Raw genomic sequence first — 19,400 nt, 5'->3', positions numbered from 1 at the left:
AGATGATCGCGGCACCGAAATTAATTTTCTAGCGGTTACACTGCTACGCGGCATTCTGCGCTTTGAAGCCGTTCAATCAAAACCGAATAATTCGTCAAGAATGGAGTGCCGGAGTGCTGAGAGCGATGCGAGTAGTGATATTATGTTATGTACCTATGAGTTACGTTGTGCCGCTTATAGCAAACAAAATAAGTGCACAGCGGCGTCCACTCGAGCTAGCCAGAAGCACTGGAGGTTACAAGTAACTTTAAATGACTTGGCTTCTTATCGGTACAAGAATTACGATCAATAAGAACTTGATCAGTACATACCTCAGTGCAGAGACATAAAATATATGCAAAGCAAGGCAATGATTGAGTGTTAGATACAAATCAAGTAAAGAATAACAGAAACGTCTGATGTCGAGGGATTTTTATAATGTTTCGATTAGACATTTTGAGGATATGTGTTATCAAACAAACCCTTTGTGCGGTTTGTGGGTCGCGAGGGATGAGGATTACACAAAATGATTAGTGTGTGTAGTTGATGTCTCGGCGGAGCTGGCGCGCCCTCCTAATCTCCTGTCGCTGGTATCGCAGAGCGCACCGACCGACTTCACTCACGCTCCCTTTCATGTTTTATGTTACATTATATTGGACTATTTATACATAAGTTTTTTGAAAACATTATTGGACTCTGTGTCATGTTTTCAGCTTGAAGGGGAAGGAGGACTTAACAAGTGAAAACTCAGACAATAGGAGATATTAATTATTGTGTTGTTACTGCCCTGAAAAATTGCAGCGTCTGCCGTAGGTGTACCTTCAACATTGATGCACACTGTTCCCTCGTGCTTGTAAGCTGGACTCGCCCCGCGACCCCGCGCCCCCGCGCCTCCGCGCCCCCGCGCCTCCGCGCCCCCGCGACCCGCGCCCCATTTATTTTATTACTGCGCGCTGTTTTCAATTGTCTCGAAAAGTTGTTGAGTAGACCTTAAACAGCCATTGATTGCACATACGACTTATTTCTAGGAACACGAATTCTAGATATTGAAATATTTCACTTAGTTACAAGAAAATTGGGAAATTATTATTATAACCGTTTCACGTCACTTTGAGGTATAGAACAAGATCTTATTTAGCTCTCGAAGCAAAAATAAGGTTGTTGTTGTTATAATGAGTTTGACGTGTCTGCCTATGGCATCATTTAGATTTCTATGATTGAGTGCTTTAGCGTCGCTGATCCAGGGGAGTAAGTAAGTGTGTTTAAAATGAATTATGTGCGAGTGTCCTTAGGCTTGTTAGATAAAAATCGGTAGGGGCCATTTTAAAGTTTTAGGGGTAAATTCCACTGTACTGTACTGATACTGTACAAAAATGTTATCGAAGTCTGATTATTAATACTTTATGTATGTAACACGTACCTACAAGGGATGTGACCAAATACTGTGTTTGATTGTAACCATTCTCAAAATAAAATAATATATAAAAAGCAAGTTTCAGGTTGGGGGCGCGCGGCGGAGGAGCCGTCAATCAATACGTCAGGCACGCGGAGCGCCCCTGGAGCCGCACGCACCGCGGCGACATGCCTCACAGATAGTCATTAGTGACTAGCAGTACAAGTGTTGGCCAGTCGCTCAGTGGCCACACTGATGAAGCACCAGTCCAACATTAACAAGGCGTCTAATCCGCGAACAATGACTCTCAATTGTGTCTAATTAGTTTATCAGAGTACGGCCTCATTCAATTTATGGTATTATGGTTTTCAGAGTACTTCATTAGTGGTCATTGTCGATAAGTTTTCTCAAGACAGCTTGCGCCCGCTCCTCAGCACGCCCGCCCCCCATATCACCCCCCCCCATCACCGCGCTCGCGTCACGCTTACCAATAGTTAATCAACTTTACAAGTTTGACGCGGTAACAAGCCCATTGTTTACTTATTATTATTTGCCGACGACGTGCCAAAAATATTCTTTTCACTAATTAATCGCATTTTTGTTGTAACATATTGAGAGCCCCGCAAATCATACACTTCACAACAGACAATAGTTTGCGCTAACTCAATTTAAAGATTATGAAATGTGACTATTAGTGGCCCGATTAAACTGTCAGAAACTAAAATAATATCTTATCGTTCCACTTATGCATATTAGAATAAATTGGTTGGAAAAGATTACATAATAACCTGACAAGAGCTGTCACCACGTCGCACAATGTTCCATGCGCTATCACAGTGAGCGACCTCACGAAAAACGATATGTTCCATTGAAAATCAATTTTAATATTGGTTCAGCGGAGCTTATCGTACTAACAGACACTATAAACTCGACAATATGCTCCATAAAAGTCTTAACAAAAAGGTTCACCGTCGCGCTACGGGCTACGTTGTAGTATGTCTACACAAGCTACGGAAGTCGATATCTTGATAAAAATATGAGGCGTTCGTCAAAGTGTCGAGTCGTGTAGCTTTTTATATTTAAGCATAATATTAACTGTACAATACACTCATACTAGATTTAGATACAAAGCCGGGAGAGTGGCCTGTGATCGTTAATGTGTAGTGGGGGCGGAGTGGCCGAGTGCTAGTGAAGCAATTAGCTGCGCCTTGATGATCTGCCGGCCGCCAGGTGATTAGCGAGCGGGACGCATCGCACTAATGTGACACTTGATAACGTTAATAGCTCCCTCAATATGTACCGTGCTTTATATCGGTGAAGTAGTTTGCTTGATGTTCATTTTTCGTGTAGTAACGTTTACGCCTTGTTCGATGCCGCTATGTGGTACTTACTTTGCACTATTACGGTACTTAGGACGCACATTAGTAGGAGTATGAATTTGAAATATGTTTGAGTCAGCTTATAAAATTATGGTAATTATTAATTTACTCAACTTGGGGAGTTTGGCGGGATGCTTCTTTTGTAATATCTTTCAGATGGCGATACGAAAATTATATCCGTATGGATGGCCCGTAAGGTATTCTTAATTATTGTATTGGAGCATGTAGTCGGTAGTGACCATCATGATTCACACATAACAAATAATCTGATCACTGGTCTCGTCAGTAACATTTGCACATAATTCCAGGCAGCAAGCAGCTTTAAATTTGTGCTCATTGCCAAGTCACTATAATTATAATATAAAGAAAACTATTGATACAATTACTAAATGTTGATTTATAACTACAAAATATTTTGAATAGGACTTGGCTTCTATGAAATCTCAAAACTTTTTACGATGGAAAGACTGCATCGAGAGACTTGGCATTTTTTTACATTTAATGTTTTTGGTGGGATCTCATTTATTTTTTGTAAATGTATTTCTTTCTTTTTTTTTTAGGTGACCTCATAATTTCTTGGACTTCAGCTACTGCTTTGCTTAGAACCCATTCTCTATCTCTATCTCTTTTGTTTCTTCTCTGAGACTTCGTTACTTCTAAGGTAGACAAGTCTGGGCGATATATTATATATATACATATATATATCTACTAACTTACAAACTATAACTAAAGTAAACTAAATAACACGTAAAGTTCTCCGAATATCAATTATCACTACAATCTTTTTTAGTTTCGAAATGGTTTTTCATAGACAGATGGCGCTATCAGATGAAAATTAGCGAATTATTTTGAAATACTACTTAGACTGCGCTTTGTAACGAAACCATAGCGCGATTCAGATAGGTACAACGCCATCTATCGAGCGCGCATACAATATTTATCGCAATACAATGGAGTTTTAGCTTTATTAATTTAATGAATTATGAACTTTATGTATTAATTTGTATTAATGATAGTCTATGTATTACATTTATATTATTCTTTTCTATTCTGTCTGTAAAACTTCATCCGATTGAATAGGTACTTAAACAACGAACAAAGTTAACAATGCAGTCAAATTCCATACATAATGTTCTTGCCAAACCGCAAATATAAAATTGTTTTCTATGGCATATTATTTTTTAATGTTTTTATAATTTTTCCTTTATATGTGGCTAATGATCTATCTTGGTGCAAAATTTGAAGTTTCTAAGTCTGCTAGAAGTACCTTAGATTTTTGATGATCTGTCAGTGAATCAGTGAGTCAGTGAGTGACGAAATGGTGTAACTTTGATCGACCGTAACTCCTAAACTATTAATTCAATTGGCATGTAATTTCGAACTTAAGCTTGTTCTAATGCCTACTATTATTCACCGAAAACCTAAACTCCTAGCTTTGTCCACGTCGAAGATACAGGGGGGGCGAAACAGCCGCGAATCGCTTCGAGAAAAGATGGTACGGCCGTGCCCGTTTTGCTCGAGACTTGGCTGGGGCACTGCCGTGCCCCCAGATATTTATATTTAAATTACCACCTTTTTACTACTTTATTATTTAATTAATCCAAACCCTAGATACTAGGTGTCGATAAACTTGAGGTCCTCACGAGAGCCGGACTGCGCTCCGACGCTAGTGTGCGTGGTGTCATCACACCTCACCTAATTATATCTAATGTGGCATACATTACATACCCACTGTTTTCACTTTGTACAACGTGCTCATGAACATGGTTAAGGGCTCCAGTTCAAATCAATCGGGCAATCTCAACTCGGGTGCACGGACAGCCGAGGTTGAGGTAACCACGCTAACGCAGTGCGTGCGACACGTGTCGCGGGTTCAAACCTTCCGTTAGTTTAGTGGTACAATACAAAAGTAACATGTTGTTTAGTGTTGGTAAATATTGTTAAAACATTGACATTGTTAGTGTTTTAACAATATTACATTATTATTTATAACAACACAGTCCACATGCCTGTGGAGGTCGTCGTCAGAACCTGCTCGATGTGTGATGAACGCTCATAGATCAATAAGCCGGTAATAACGGTTGTTTTCTTTGCATGAGATGAGACGGAATCATTATTTGTGGGGTTCTGTACCCAAAGGGTAAAAACGGAACTCTATTGAGGAAATGCAACCATCTGTGGCAGATCAGTGACTTACCCAAATGGTGGGCCAGCTCGATAATATTCATGCTGGGACCTCAGCTCAAATCTGATCAGGACCCACCTTAGTCCCCGCTTAGTTAGCAGATGTTATAAGAACTGTAGTAATCTCAGTGGGTGCGGCAGGTGGCAACGTTCCTCTCCGCTTCTCTCCGCTCTCCGCTCGTCACAGCGGCGCACACGTGAGCCGCCGCCAAAGCGTAGGCTAACTTTCAATGGTGGTTTTTGTCCGGCGCCGCTTACATTCAGTTTGATTAATTACCGGCGGCGACTTCACAGCGTCGTAATGAGTTCTGAAATACGTGTTGGCTCGCGCTACACCTTATTTGACAACGCTCTCCTTGCAGCTGGCTGCTCCCTAAGCGACGCCAGTGCAGGCACGTGGCGACCATATCATATATTATGCTTGCATTCGATTTATGTACAAAGTATAAGCGGCTTAGTGTAGTGCGGTGTGCGCGCCGGCTCGCCTCTCTTGAGCGCGCTCACTACTTTGCAGGTATTGAATACTGAATGCTGTGGTTACCTTTGAGGTTCTTGAAACGGCTGCGTGCACAATACATTCACGGGTATTACACGTAATATTGCCATCCACGTATGTATCTACAGAGAATTGGTAAAGAAATGAAATGAAATCATTTAAAATGCAAGCATATATAAATAATATCATCACTTTGACATGTTTTCTTAATAATGCTGGAGTAGACATTTCCTATCTGACTACTCTGACAAGAAATGTCGAACCAAATTCAGGGGTCGCAGTCTCCCTTAAAGTCCAGACAATATAAAATGCTAGTGTAAGTGTAATGCGCAGTATTCCTTGGGACTGAACTTTTGAGAAAACTACATTGCAGCCTCGGCATACAAGCCTGGATGATGTACTTGTAGTTATCAGCGGCGCGTAGAAATTCATATCATCTATGTATCATTTATTAAACGCTACAAAGGAGGATTCAGTCAATATTCATGAACGGGACATTTTGAGGCGTGTACTAAGTGTAATTACCGCGGTGTGGGATCTCAACGGGTGGCTTCGTTACCGGTGCGTGCGTACCGCCACCTGTCGGGCGGCGGGGGGCGGGGAGCGCGGGTGGGGTCTCTGAGACACGCGATACCGCCGCGGCGAGATAACAGAGCGCCGCGCTCGGCTCCGTCACTGATCACAGCGCGAGGATGCGCCGCATGAATAACGAATACTATCATCTGTCTCAATATTTGTCACGTAACTACATAGAACGAACGTTGAATATTAACACCACATATGATATTCCACAGGACGACTTGCCGCTGAAGTGTAACGTCTCGGAGAATACTTTATGACATCTTCTAGTTATGCACGCTAGCGCTTGAGGAGACCGCAGCCAGAGACGGCCACAAACTTACTGTGATTATTACGGCACTGATGCTAGCTCGGTATACAGAACCATTGCCTTTTATAGACCCCTAATTAGACTTATTTACCGGTTCTTCTTCAAGTGTCTACCAGCAAATATGATTCCAAGTTGTTCAGTTATCATGCAGTAAGATGGATGGGAAAATATTCAGGTTGCAAGCGTGTGGATGATTCATTTTAGTTTTTACAATGTCAAGGCCAATATTTGATTTAAGTACCTATGTGAAAGGTCTAATTCTCGTGACGCGGTGTTTCTAGTTAAAGTCTACAGAAACGGCTCGACAACATCTATTTTTCATATCCCTGTTTTAACCTGTCTATTCGTGCTTATGGAATGTTGTTTCTGCACTAGAATTCCATAGAAGGAAATATATGGCAAAATAACGTGTGCCGTGTAGCCTAGTTTGCTATGAGATATTCGATGCTGTCTTGTTGATTTGATTAATTCATACGATACCTTTGAAACGAGAGTGATTTGTAGAACATTCTAAGAAGAGCGCAGTGTCTGTAGTGTGCAGCTGGGGGCCGCAGCATCGCGCGAGGCGCCGCGCGCCGGGCGCGCGCTCACGACCACGCGCTAATAGACAAACTTTGATGGCGCAGCGTCCTCGTGCCGCACGCTAGCTAAGGTTGATGATCTCAGTTACTCAGTATAGTGTTGTCAAGTCAATTAGATCGCTGTTGTGCTGAATAGTGCTGGTCACATTCGTTTTTTTCTAGTAGTAACTTAGTACTTACGGTACATAGAAAAAAGGCTAGTGCTATTTAATACTTGTGCTGTCTTGGTGTGTGAAACCCTCCCCGGTTTCACAAAACATCCAAATCACAAATAATTGAGACTCCCAAACTTAGAAAAAGCATTCAACACAATTGATATCACAAATGCTTGCGAGGGGATCGAATCTGGGTAGACACACACATGGAAACACAATAGAACCTACTTATGAGGGTACATTAGTACAGATTTTTAGACTGTTAGTACGTTGATTAGCTACTCGTAGTGATATTTTTAGCTCCCACTAACATACCTTCGTGATATCTTCGTTAAGTCATAAAATGAATTTTGGCAATCTATCGGACGGCCTTAATAGATAGTACCCTACAAAGATATTTCTGAAAGCAGACAAGCGACTGGAGACTAGTGGAGACTTCGCCGCGTCGACAAGAGAGAGGAGAAAGAGATGTCACGTAGTAGTCACAGCTAAACCGCGCTCGACATGTAGCTCTTGTGTGATATTTATTTAACTGTCTCGTTTTTTTAGTATTCATTGTTGTTGTAGCGGCAACATGAATAAAAAATAAAAATACATCGTTTGCTTTTCTTTTTCAAACTATCATGAAATACAGCCAGTCTTTTCTGTGTTCTAACTCTAAGTAACTATAGAAACACAAAGCGTAGCACAGGGTTTCGGTAATGAGGCAGCTGCACGCGCACAGCGACACGCGGTGTGTAGACACGCACGCACACATGCGCCCGCACTCGGCGCGCGTGTAAACAAACACAACAGGCTGAATTATTTAAATGTTCGGTGTCGCGAGATCAGACACAAAGCCTTCGCAGGTGAGCCGTGAAACTCGCTCATCCGTGTATAACGTGAAGAAAACACATTGCTCTCCGTATCGATATACCGCACATCTCACCCCAACACACATCGCTCACTACTGAATGTGTTTAATGAGAATCAGACGTGATAACAAATCCATTTTTTACTTAATTAACCGTAAGTATAGATTCTTAGGTTTACACGAATATTAGACATTGAAAGGAACGCCATCGCAGTCTGCCCGTGACCAAGATATCTGCAAAGGTGTCGAAACGTCGTTAACTAAAGTCTAAAATTAGTTTTATTTCAAAATCGTATGTGTAATAATTTACTGAGCATTTAGTTTTTTTTTATTTATATATTAAAATACTATCTGAAGGGCTACTATAAAACGCGCACCTGTGATGGATTGTTAACGAGGATGAGACATGGTGTAATCTGTGAGTTATAGTAAAATTTTGAAATATTTATTAAAAATAATTTCAACAAAACAATATAAATTTTAAATTAAGTGATCGAAATCAAAAAGGTTTTATTTCAAACAAGCTGTTTTCCAGGCATTTTTTCAAAATTATATTAATGTTAGTAAACGGATGACGGAGGAAGCTTTCCCCTATAACCAACTATTATTATATTTACCTAGCTCACCCAGCAAACGTTGTTTTGCCTAATAAATTATTCCTAGTTGTATGTAGTTTTTGATTCCACATCATAAAAAAATCGTTCAGAAAATAAAAAAAAAATAAATAAATCAACCCTTTAACACTTAAGGTACGAAAAATAGATGTTAGCCGATTCTCAGACCTACTGAACACGCATATAAAATTTGGTAAAAATCGGTAAAGCCGTTTCGGAGGAGTACGGTATCTAGCATCGTGACACGGGAATTTTATATATTAGAAGATTAAGTAAAATAAATAGGTGCAAATACGTCTCAATTTACATTAGGAATATCTTAGAACATCGCAGTCTTTCCGCAACTCGACTGATATGAAATGAAATCATTTATTCTGTAATTAGGATATATTATCACTTTTAAATGTCTTCTGTTTTTTAAGAACGCTGGAATCGACATTTCCTATCGGACTGCCCTGAGAAGAAACGTCGAAGCAAACTCCCTTTTGAAGTGCGACGTGAGCCTCCTTGGACTCATTATGTTGAATCCGCAAATGGAACCCATTACGGGCTAGATAACACAGCAAACATTATGAAAAAATCTAATAAAGCTCTTCCCCGGCAATCCGTTTACAGAGGTACCTACGCAGTAATTGAATTGGTGTGTTATCGTCGTGAGTGGCGAGCTCGAGAGCGGCGCAGCGGAGGCGGCGACGGCTTGCACGGTTATACCTCACAAGTCATTTTCAGTTTTTATAAAGCATTAACGTGGCCTGGGTGCAGTGGGACACTATAGGCTAGACGACAATCCCTAACCGTTGTTATTCTCAATAGATTTGGATGTTAGTTTGCGTTTTGTCCGTCTTTTTCTAATTTCCTACCATTTTGTATAATAGAAGCCTTTGAGTTTCATCAAATGTTGCTAAGAACTGTCCCTACGCATTTCAAATAAATAATATTATTTCATCCGTTTAAGAGCTACGATGCGAGACACGTTGTACTAGTAACTGGTAAAAAATCAAAACCGGCAAGTTTCCCTCTTGGGTGGATTTGGTTGATTTTTATAATAATAATTTAACTGCACAGAAAGCCGTGTGGTTGACGTCACCACGCCAAACGCGCTGGCTCGCGTAGTCCGCATTTGTGTGATCCACGAATACAAGTATTGACCTGACTCTGGGAGTCTACTTTTGTTCGGTTTTACTATTTTAGTTTTACTATAAGTACTGGTATGGCCTTCTCTGCATATTTAATATCTAACTCTTTCTTGTAATTTTATGTGGCGTAAGACGCTGCACGCCGAGATACAGGTTTTACACCGAGTTCGGCGGCAGAGGCTTCCTACTTAGTATGTTAGATGTAACATGTATTGTAATAGTTGTCAGTTTTTCAGAGCTGTATTTTTGCATTCTTTTTTATTTCTTTTAGGGAACATAAGGTGTAAAGTAAAAAAAAAAATATGTAAAGTTGGATTTTATGGAATGGTGGGCGATCTTAGTGTTGTGAATTAAATATAGAGAATGCCAGTCTCAACACAATGTAATATAGACTTATATACTATAGGTAGTTGAAGGTAGTAACAGACCTAGTTTATTTATTTTGTACCAATCTACTAGAAATACATTTTTCTATCTGAATAAAAAATACAACCTAAAAATACAACTAGTTTACAAAAAAAAATATGTTTTGGCCTTTGGTAGCCAGGCAACAATGACTCGACTCTTACGCAGCTAATTTATATGATTGCGGATGCTAATAATTCCATTTTTTGACCGTCAAAAAATGTAACTGGATGGATGGAGCGCGATTTGTTATCCTTTCAATATTATACAGGACTCGAGGCACCAGCAATTCGCCTGGATTAAGTAAGACTGCAGTCGGGGTGCTAATGTGAGCCTAGGTGTGTCGGCTCGAGATATGCACACAATTGATCGGACGTCCCAATCGCGCGAGTTACCTGGAGAGCCGTGGAGAGCGGCGCCGCGCCGCCGCGCCCGCGCTAACGAACGGATTGTTTCGAGTGGCCCTGTGCCCCTGTGCCCCGCTGCTCCACGGCTCGAGTGCTCTCGGACCCTATGGCGAACTTCTCATTTACATTTTAACTAAGAATGTTAACTCCGGCTCGACACTAGGGCTCTACATACACTATAGCTGGGGCTTTACTTCAACTCACATTATCTTGGAATGAAAAGGGTAGGGCACTGCAGCTTTATTTGAGTAGACGCATAAAGCGGGCATCTACTCAGCGACACGATCGGTTCGCCAAACAGTCTTCTGCTTGCTCAAGGGATAGCTTGAAGAGTCGCCGGTGGACGCCAAGTGGTCCTCGTGTGGAGGCGCGTGCACTGTCGTTAGGGCGCATTGTGCGGCCGGCGCCGGAGCCTCGCGCTGCTGATTGCGGGCTTTGTGCTGTCCCGCCACTTGTCTCTCAGGTGCTCCCCATCTCGACGTTCACTCGCATCTGATTCTGGAGTACTACATTTTATCGTACTTACAATAGGTATTCAACAGTTAAACTGCCCGGTTTGGGCATATATAAATAATAACTTGTACATCTTTCACATTCAATATGATAGCAATCAATGCTCTGCAATAACATTGCTAATCTATGACATTATTGTATTATTAAGCAATAATATTATAGGCCTAGAGGGGCGTAATAACCCCATAGCAGAAATCCAGTCTGCTATGAACTTATTTTCAAACTACCGTTCGTCATGTTCCTCCCATAAAACATATTTTACTAAGCTTGCTTGAACGCGCTAAACTCATGATCTACTGTTTGATTGCTAATTTATTGTGGTAGGCTGTGTGTAAAACTACTATTTTCCATTTGTTGCCATTTACTTCATTGAAATGTTTTAACCTTATCTCACAATAACTCTATAACTATTTAACCGATTTGTAAAAATCTTGCATCATTTCTTAATAAACGCACTAGTCAGACACTGACGCAGTAGTCAGTGATGTAATATTGATGAATAAATAATAACCGCTGTAACAGCTGCGATAATATGGCGTGACTGCTGCTGTGGCTAGAGGCAGGTTTTTTTCCTGAGATTTTTTTTTTCCAGGAACCGTTCTTGCCAGGGTGCACACGATTCTGTTCAATAGCCGCCCTCGAAAGGCCCAGCCTACTCTGCATCAAATGTAACAGCAACAATGAGCTCCCTTTGAGTTGAGCGGAAGGGAGTCACACTTTTACTGACTAAATTCCGCCCATGTTCCTTCCTTTGCCCAACGAGCTCGAATAATACGTAGACTACAGCTTGCCTGCTGTTATAAGTATAACTATTAACTAACATCTATGTGAGCGAGGCCACGGGCAGGAGTTAATCATTAACAAAACTTATTTATCAGCGTTTTAAATTTAAAATAATTAGTGATTGTTGTCACCACATTATTGTATCGTATGAATCGTCATTCATTCTAACCCTTGGCACTTGATGTCGCACCTCGGGATGGTAAGTGTGGTGTCGCTTTGGGACTGTCTGCCTTCTAATGTAACAACGTAAACTGAATAAGTTGACAATATTCCGCGGTCGAGCATTTAATCATCGCGTATAATTAAACAGGATGGGCGACTATCGCGACGTCGTCGGCAGCGAGGCGGAGGCGCGGCAGCGGGTGCCGGGCGGGAGGGGGGGGGGAGAGTGTTTCGCCGAACTTCGCTGCTTCACAAACAAACAGACCGTTTTCTCTACTTACGAATTTAATTATATCAATGGAGAGGGATAATACCGACTTTCTTGTTAAAATTAATAAGAAGTTGTAAAGGGATGAAAAATAAAAGGAATTTGCGTTATTGCGTACCATCGCCGGTGTATTATAATATTAATTTGTTTTAAAGAAGTCTGGACCGAGGCAAGAGGCGCGGCGCGGAGGGGTAGGACTGATAGCCTGGCAGTGCTCTAATCTTCTTAAAAGGGATTATAAAATGGTCAGTATACCGATTAATTAATATTAAGCTGGTTTGATGAGTAGGTACTGTTGTTGTCCAAAAATAATAAAAGAGAAGTTGTAAAAAGAATCACACCCCACATTTGCAAGGTTTCTACATTTCTCTGCTATATGAAATGGGGATTGATTACTATTCAACAACTGCGTGGCTCTACGCACGCCGTGATTTTGTTCGTAGTAGAGTGACAGTCGCGGAAGACAGAAACCTACTTCATACGGTACGAGCAACTTGTTTACTACTGCCGACTTACTTCAACGGCATGATATCACGTTCAGCTTCTAGGAAATATGCCAATAGTTTACGCAATACTCGTAAAACTATCGCAGGAGCACAAACTTATATACACATCTCAGGAAATAGCCCGAGCGAGTTTATTAGTTGAAGCGACTGTAGGGCCGCGCGCGCCCACCGGGCTTCGCGCCGTGCTGTACTATCACACGTGTGAGGCGTACTAGCTCAACAGCGGTGAACTAGCTTTTCACACGCTATAAATGCTCTTCACTTGTTCCGATCATGTCGTCACTGTCTGTGTTTCGAAGACTAGGTTCACGGTATTTAATAAAAGTCTGTAACATAAAGCGATTATACAGCATGCTTCTATAAAAATAGTTTAAAGAAAACACTTTCCTTAAATTTCTGGCCTTTGCCGGTGACTTGCGCCTGGCCGATTTTTCACTAACATTTTTACATTCATACGTAATTTTAGTTCCATCGCAAGTATTTGTGGATTCTTCCTATTTACTTGTATGTCAGAGGGGGTCTCATCATACATGAGACCCCCTCTGACGTCAGCAGCTGCGCTGGTACTCCTCGCGAGCGGGACACTCAGTCGCAATGCGGTCACATTTTATTTGTGTTTTTACGTCGTCGGCTTCGAGATTGCCGCGAGAGGAAAGTCAATATAATTAATCAGCAGATTAGTTGACAGCGCGGCTGTGACATCGACTGTTATATAATTGTATGTGTGGGTGTTTGTGTGTGTGCGTCTATGTAGCGGAAACCTTCTCATCAGTACAAAGTCCAGATCGGCTTGATTTCACCTGTAAACCTACAATAACCATCTTCTTTGATTATTTTAACATTTTGCATTTTTACGTCGCAATTTATTACGTTTTTACTCTAGATTTTCGTTCAACGTGCTTCGTGAGTTCATGTTATGATAAAGGTCCTGCACTATTGTGTTCAAATCCGAAGAGGTGCCTCACGTTGGAAAAACTTATTGTGGAGTCATTTACTTTACAGTCCGTAGATGGGTGACCATCTTTGTCATAACTAGTTCCTCCGTGTTTCGGAAGTCACGTTAAATTGTGGGTCCCGGCTGTTATTCCTACATCTTTGAAAGTCGTTACAGGGAGTCAGAAGCTTGAAAACTCTGACAATCAGTCTAACCAAGGGGTATCGTGTTGCTCAGGTACCTGGGTTGAGGAGGTCAGATAGGCAGTCGCTCCTTGTAAAACACTGGTACTTAGCTGAGACCGGTTAGACTGGCAGCCGACCCGAACATAGTTGGGAAAAGGCGAGACCGATGATGATATAGAGCCCATACATATAATATTAGTACAATTACTATTTTATGCAATTTATTATGATTTGATAAGCATAACAGTACAAACATCTTTTAACACTGTTATGAACGTTTGTGTTACCAAATTCACGAAATGCTATAGGAAAGGTAAATGTTAAAGGTACCCTTTAGAATTCAAAATATAAATTATAAATAAATTAAAAGATCTATGAAAGTTTGAAACTGAATCCTTGTCCACACACCTTCATACGCTCACAACCTCCTTTACGAGTACCTACACATACCATTATTTAACAATAAATCAGGTGACTTCATGCATACATTAACAAGCTGTGAACAGACTCTTTATTAAGCACGCGGACGACGTTGCAGTCCGCATGGTTCTAAAGAGTCTGTTCAATAATTTGAGAGTAATTTTCAAATGGAAATTTGTAGAAAACAAGTGACCGTTGCAGTTATTGTGCTGCACAGTTATGCTTGAACAGTAATGTCGCCGAAGATATTCATTAAAATTCAATATACAAAGCTACAATTGTGTTTGTGTAACATATTTCATTGCTTATCTGCGCCTATTGATATCAGCGTTATGGTATATATCCTACAGTCTTCCTCAATAAATCAACTAACCAACTCTGAAATGTTTTTTCAATTGGGACCAGAAGTTCCTGATATTTGTAATAGTAGTATATTTTAATGTTATAGATATTTAAACTAAGTATCCCGTTGTTTGTCCCCGATGGACTAATAAACTACTTTCCCGATAACTATAACTTACCCTCTTACCTGGCCTACGGACTCACATAAGTCATAAGGTCTAAGTCAGAAGCCGTGGCAAAATCAGTCAGCATCTGAGCTGGTGGTCGCCGCGGGCACAACAAATTACAACAATTAATTCATTAAATCAAAAATATAATGAATTTCAAGACACCATTCTGCTTACATTCCCGCTAAGAATTTGATTGACTACGTATTTAGTGTATGTAAAAGGTAAGGGTAAGGCTTCAAGGTAAGGGACCCCCTTTTTAATACTCGGCCAAAATGACATACGTCCAACATGCGGTGGCTTTGCGGAGGATCTTTATCTAAAACCTGATGGGATATCTATCAGCGATCCTTCATCCCTATGGAAGAACAGGCGTGTTTCTTGATAGATCTTTTAAACTATAGAAATGACATATTGGAACCGTGCACCAGGAAAACGGGGTACTTAAAATAAAATCAAAACAATTATTTTGTGGCGCAAATAAAACATTTTTTTTTAAATAGATTTTTACCTTGAAACAAATTTGTTTCTGATAACTATTTGTTCTACTTATTGGACTGAAAAAAATAACGGTCAGAGACTTAGTCATCCTAAAAATTATGTCGAATAAAAAAACACTCTTAAAAGAAAGAGTATGGGAATGAAAGCGAAAAGTGTTGTTCTCCATCCACGCTACGGTGCGTAGCCGGCGTAGCAACGTAGCACTAAACTATGTATAAGTATCTTAGGGCTACCTAAAAGTAAACAGCCAAAAGAAGATGCTTTGAATACGATTCTGATATATAACAATGCGTGAGCTGTGTCCCGTAGAGAGCGCGCTCAGTACGGTGAGCGCGGATAGTTTGGCACCATGACAACAGGATATCATCGACTTGGGCCCCGGCGCGGCGCGGACCACGCTGCCTACACCCGTGCACAGAGACTCTTGAATTATTCAGCGAAACGCTTTCGGGGAAACACATTTACATAATTTATTGAAAGGATATTATATCGTTGTATAGTGTAATGGTTTCAACTATGAGTTTATAAACACTTAAGCTTATTTGTCGTGTGAAACTTTGATTATTATTATTTTGACTCTAAAACCAAGACCATTTTCTATTTTTACCATTATATAACTCAGTTATTTGTGAAAAACCTAGCAATTTAGGTTTATATTTGAAATAATAGGTGCCAAGTGTCAGTTGGATGTCATAGAAAGATATACATAAAGTAATGATGCAATTATTAAATGTACCATCAGGTCGCCAGCGTGTGAGAAGAGTTATTAAGTGTATAAAAAAATCAAGAAGAAGAAAAGCTCATTAAGCTATTCAAAGCCTCACGTATTATTGAATTGCAATTAAAGTAGATTGTTATCCAACAGTTCACCGCTCCGTATTTTATATTTATGTTCACTTCATATGTTCTGTTTAACGTAGGTTAATTTTGTTGGCGAAAAAATCAGCAAATCGCGTTCTTAAAAATTAATCGATTGCTAATTAAATATATTTTAATGGAGCAGACATAACTGTTTTAAATAGTTACACGTACAACCATCGCCGGCCCTTGCAGCCGCTATCAGCATTCATAACCTATTGAACAAGTACAAATGCGAAGGCAAGCTCTTATCGATTAATAATTCGCCATTATTGTATGCATATCCAGAATAAGTTCTATGTACCTGGGGCTGCCTTTCATTTTTATTTAATATAAGGTTATTGCTTGCCACGATTTAGATTGGTCTCACATTTTCCATTTGTGTCGAGGAAGAACAGTAACAGAGGCAGGTGCGGAGCGCCACTGCTAATCTCTTTATAGATGACATGGCTTAGCCACAGCTCCCGGACACAGCAGGCACGCGATTACTTACATATTGTTATACAAAAACTGAAAGTGTTTTGTAATCGTCTAATAAATATATTTTGTGGCTTACGACAGTTCGTCTGCATCGAGCTTTTAATAAAAAATAGTAGCGAAACAGAGAGTAGGAACTAGAAAATTGTGGTAGGTTAGAGAATTCCAGCGTCGTAGACGGGTGCGGGGCGCGGGGGCGCGGGGCGCGGGGCGGGAGGCCGCTGTCTGCATCATTCGCCTCTAATTCGTTTTCCGTGTCGCGTGTTGACCTGCGATCGCTGTCCAATTACTCATATTATATTAATCAGAGCCAATTACGCTCGCTGGACTTCCCTGCCATGTGGGGCGAGAGGTATCTGCTGCATAATGTATGCCTGACTGACTGTGATAGCTTTCGAGCGTTAGCTTAATATACTCGTTTATTCATTTATTCATTTGACAAATTGCAATTATTTCGATTGCAAGATACAAGTGACAAAATTTTATCCGTATCTTCTATACATATAATACAATTGAAGAAAAGTGAAAACTGTACATTGAATATTTTTTAAAAAGAATAATTGCTCGATGGTCTATGAGCGATTCCGAAGCCAAAAATATGATTTTTAGAATTTTTGTCTTTTTGTCTGTTTGTCTTTATGTATGTCCGGAAAGATTTCCGAAACTACTGGACATATTTGATTCAAATTTTCAGAGAATATCAACAAGAGGTCCGGTCAACATACTTTCTACTTATTATCTCGCTTTTCAGGGGATGAGCAGAAGCCTTTTATATCTATCAACAAATATCAAATTATCTTATGAACTACTAAATATATTTCGTTCAAATTTTGCATTAACACTGTCGAACACTTGATACAACATATATATAAAAATCATAACGCTACTATGCGGGGGGCATGTCATCAATTTACACAAAAAACATCACGCTATTGATCTTAAGACTTTTGACAGAGCAATGATATATTTTTTCTAAAATAAATCATTTTCACAAAATTCCCTTTCAAGTCTAATAAAGCGCGACTTTTGATTCAAACATCAGATAACGTTTGGGGCGCTCTAGAATCATGAAAATTTAGAAGTAGTACAGCAAGCTTAAAATTGAAAATCAAAATGTATAATAATATATTTCTTTATTTCATGATGTTTGTTATGTATGATTTTCAATATTGCGTTACATTTTTGCGATGATCCTTAGTATAAAACTTCATTGTTTTTCACATCTTAAAAATCACGCAGACAAACGTCGCGGGTAACAGCTAGTATTACAATAAACACTGTCATTCAAAATTTACCAAGGTCAATATTTCTACAAAAGTTATTCATTGTTAAGAACTAGTCTGCTCATAATATTATGATTACTATTAGACGTGAAGAGAGACGCTACTAAAGAACGTGGTATGCTGTCACGTTTTTACGACTGCAATAAGATTATACTAAGACATGGTAAGTGATATTAAAAAAAATCCATGATCACAATAACTTCAATAAGTAGGTATATTTGTGCAATTAAATAGAAATCATAGATGAAAAAATTCAAAACTCAGGCGACTCATGACTATCGCTACAGCGGATCCCACAGGAAGCGCTTTCTGCTAATCCCTACTATTTTAATATTATAAATGCAAAAGTAACTGTGTCCAACCACTGAACTGATTTTAATGAAATTTGGTACAGAGATAGAGTTGACCTTGAGAAAGAACATAGGATAGTTTTCATCCCGGACTTTTGAAGAGTTCTCTTGGAAACGTGATATAACCGACATCGACCCGGGCGAAGCACCGGGCGAAAAGCTAGTTTAATTATAAGTACAAATACTAATAATGAAGCAATACAGAGATGTTGTATATTTGTGTCTATTGTAGATGCGCTCGTAACGAGGCGCGTTCGATCATGCCGATCTTTATAATCAGCCTCTTTTGATATTTTAACAATGGAAAATTCGCTCTTACCCTTGTATAGTGTCCCTGTGTGAAAGTATCTCCAACAACGTGTGTCGCGGGGGGGGGGGGGCTGCCGGTAATGTGATGCGGAGAAGATCTCGCGCGCTGCTGAGGCGACGCGCGACGGTGTGTCGTAAAAACGCGGTAATTTGTACGTTATCGTGGAGCGCCGCGCTCCGGTGAACGAATGGCGCCCGAGATAAGTGCCGCAGATAACCGCACACGTACCACGCTTTACTCACTTCCCACAATCACTTGCGTGACGATATCATACCTCACTCTTCCAGGTCCTGTCGTATGGAGGAAGCCTGAGTAGACATCAGCGTATCATGTGTACTGTAAACATAACTCAGCAAACATCAGTCACAAACATACATACATAATACCTATATCGGCTAAATACATTGTTGGGTTGATTTATGAATGTTTGCCGCCGAACTTTTTTCTTTAAAAGATTATTAGTGTTGCCGGAAGAGACATTAAGATATGTTCGCATTTTACCCTGATGACGCCCGTTAGACCCACAACCACTAATGACGATGTCGACGACTGAGTAAAGTGATCAGCAAAATCAAAGGGTTTATTTTAATTCTAATTACAGAGAAATAGTAAAGAAAAGTTAGGTATTATATCTATGTGATATCAGAAGTAATAAAAGAGTTTCACTTCGAGACCCATCTGCTAAACTAGCACTCACCTCAGCCTCCTTCTCTCTTCATAGCTATGTTTAACAGCGGGTTTTGCTTTATTTTGCAGTCATATTGGAATCACTACATATTATAAAACAGAAGCGCTTTTTCTGTCCCTATATCCTCTTGACTACTTAAATCTTTGAAACTATGTACTTGACGGATTTTGATGCGGTTTTTT

Source organism: Trichoplusia ni, chromosome 15, assembly GCF_003590095.1.
Source record: "Trichoplusia ni isolate ovarian cell line Hi5 chromosome 15, tn1, whole genome shotgun sequence".
Lineage (NCBI taxonomy): Eukaryota > Metazoa > Arthropoda > Insecta > Lepidoptera > Noctuidae > Trichoplusia > Trichoplusia ni.
This window is presented reverse-complemented; position numbering follows the sequence as displayed.